This window comes from Olea europaea, chromosome 11, assembly GCF_002742605.1.
Source record: "Olea europaea var. sylvestris chromosome 11, O_europaea_v1, whole genome shotgun sequence".
NCBI classification, from domain to species: domain Eukaryota; kingdom Viridiplantae; phylum Streptophyta; class Magnoliopsida; order Lamiales; family Oleaceae; genus Olea; species Olea europaea.
Genome location: NC_036247.1, coordinates 6,127,540 through 6,130,930, shown reverse-complemented (window position 1 = coordinate 6,130,930; position 3,391 = coordinate 6,127,540).

Here is a 3,391-nt window from a genome sequence, read left to right as displayed (position 1 = left end):
GGGGGGGGGGGGGGCGCAAACGGGGGCTATTTTAAGTTAAAATCAATAATTAATTTTAAATGAGTCACACAATTTTTTAACTTCACATTTCATCAATTTTTATCAAAATCTAATTTTCATAACTACCAAACAGGAGCTAAATTACAAAATGAACAATATAAATTCATCTTCCACATCCCAAAGAAATGCTACAATAGCAGAGGAGGTGGCATCGCCAACTTGTAATTTACTAAATTATAACTTTTTCACATGTCGTAACTTATCGGACCGGTCTAAAGGACTAAAGGAGTTAAATTGAAAGTGGCTAGCATTTTATTACAATTTTGTAGAATTAAAAGCCTAATTGGAAAGATGAGATGATCAAAATTTTGAATTTTTCAATTAGGCTTTAATACTGCAAGTGAGTGAACATAATAACTTCCAAAAGTTATATAAAATAAGCTTCCAAGAAAAATTGCTCAAAAAGACAATATACAAATAGAGCAAAAAAACTCGAAAATCGATCGATCAAGGATATTATGATGTCATATTCATATACCTGTTTGGAAAGGATTAAAATATAATTTTGATTTAAGTCAAAGTCAAACAATCAATATTAACCACATCTTTTGTTGGTCTCACAATTTTCAACCACACAATTCAAAAACTTGTATCACATCTACTAAAAAAAAAATTAACTTTAATCCCCACCAAACACCCTCACAGTGTGTGATATATTAAAGTGGGTTTGTTTTCCAAAATACTCAAAATGGTGAAGAAACAAGGAAGAATCATGTAATCGAGTTTCAATAAAAAAAATAAAATAATAACTTATCAAAAAATTTATCCCGACTATTTCCTATGGTCAATCAGGAAAAAAAATTACTATTAGATTTATCTCATCGCATCGAGTCCGATTAAGTTTGAATGTGAAAAATTGTAGCAATTTTTTGGGTGAGGTAGAAGATGAGTTTGATTTCTCTTTTTATTTTCACTCTTGTTTTATTTGTTGTTTATTTATAGATAAGGGCAAAATTGTTCTTTTTATTAACATTGTAGCTTTTATAATTAAAGAGAAGCATAGAAGTATCATCTAAGATGAAGGGTAATTAGCACAAAAAATTCCTACCTTTCAATTTCATTGTAGAAAACGTTATTTCACCATTTTTAATGTAAAATGATCAAAATACCCTCTCATTTAAATAAAACAAAAGAAAAAGAAAAAATAAAGAATAAATTACAATCTTACTCCTAAATGTTTTAAAAGTGCAAGTGAATCCAAATAATTATTAAAAGACCTAATAACATAAAATGTTCATATATTTGGCCTGTAGTGTGCAAAATGTTTTTACGTTTTAAATTGGTGAAAATGACTTTTTTGCAATGAAACGTGAAAATATGGATGAAAATGAAAAAAATTAAAACGTAGGGACGTATTTTGCAAGAAGTGTCAAACTTGGGGATTTTTTTTTTTTGTTATTTTTAATATTTTAATAAGGTTTAATAGCAAAAAAATCCCTACGTCTGACACCTTTTACGGAAAACATCCATACGTTTTAATTTTTTTTTATATTTTCATCCATATTTCCACATTTCATTGTGGAAAATGTCATTTTCACCAATTTGAAACGTAGAGATATTTTGCACACTATAGGCCAAATATAGGGATATTTTGTGCTATTAGACATTTTAATAATTATTTGAAGTCACTTGCACTTTTTAAAATATTTAGAAGTAAGATTGTAATTTATTCTTTATTTTTCTTTTATTTAAATGGGATGATATTTTGGTTATTTTACATTAAAAAATAGTGAAAATGACGTTTTTTACAATGAAACATTGATATAAGGACGAAAATGTCAAAAAAAAAAGAATGTATGGACGTTTTGCACAATAATATTGAAAGATATGAGCATTTTGTGTTAATTACCCCTGCGAAAAACTAGCTACTAATTCAAAGGTTGAGGAATTAAATTTTATAAGTAGAAATTAAAATTAAGATTTTAATCTGTCATAATCAACAAAAAATTTTAACAACCATTTGACCAACTTTTATTAAAATTTATTAAAAGTATGATTTTTAATTCCTATCAAACGGGTGCAAAGTAAAGAAAGTAACACTACAGGTATAAGGAAATTTTCACAAAAACTTTATAGGGTTTCACATGGCGCAGACTTATTGATGGATGACCAAAAAAAAAATTGTCTGCAAATTAGATGCTACTGTGGAGGTTCTGTGAAAGAACCCCTGTATTTAGGGAAATTTACAAGTAAATATTAGGGACAAGATTGCAACGTGGTTCGGGTAGGAAAACTTAAGAGTATGTCTGGTAGATATTTTAATCTAATTAAAATCAAATTTTTTATCGTTATTTTATTATTTCAAACGTCATTTTTGAATTTTTCTCTCACAAATAGAATCCGCTTTATTTTTAAGGGTCAAAAAATCAATTATCAAAATTCCTACCAAACAAGCAATAAGGTTATGTTTGATAGCCAAAGTTTTCCATGGAATTTGGAAAATCAAATTCATTTTTCAACTTTTGTAGTGTTTGATAGGATTTATTTTCCATGGAAAACCTTTTCTAACTTCGGGTGCCACCTAGACATTTTTCTATGTAATTGAGGAAAATGAATTTCTCTGTTACCATAACGATTTTATTTCTTAATTTTTTTACAATGGAAACAAATTTTAATAATTATTGTAAAAAAAAATATTTTTCTTTAATTGACAATTTTCATGTAAAACAAAGTCAAACGAATACCAAAAGATAGATGATTTTCTTGATTTTTTTTTGCAATGGAAATAAATTATATCTCCAATATCAATAAATTTTATCCCTTTAATTGAAAATTTTCATGTAAAATAAAGTCAAATGAACATAAAAAAAATATTTTATTTCAACATTTTTCATATGAAAAATTATATCAATCAAACATAATAAATTGACAATTATCAGAAAAACAATTTAATTCTCTGAAATTCGTTTTCTTTTCACCCAAATTCTATCTTTGTAATCAAACAGACCTTTAAGAGATCCGAAGAGATTTGAATGGATTAATGAGTTCACCCAATTTTGCGAAAATGTCTAATTTGGATTACTTAACTTTAATTCATCTCAATTAATTTTACTTTAAGCATAAATTGATAAAATAGTTATTACAATTTCCCAATCTCAATTGCTACTTCGCTAATTGCATAAATATATTTTAATATTATTTTCCCAAATTTTAAATGTCAAAATATCCCATCTTTCTCGCGTTTTTGAACTAAAATCGCGAGACATGATCGTCTGAGTACTGCATAGTCGTGCCTCTCCCACGACGATCCATTCGCCAGGCACACCGGTGCACGTGCTCCAAGCGAAGTCGCGTTAAACGCCCGCCTTTCAAATTCAATCCTTGCTCAGAA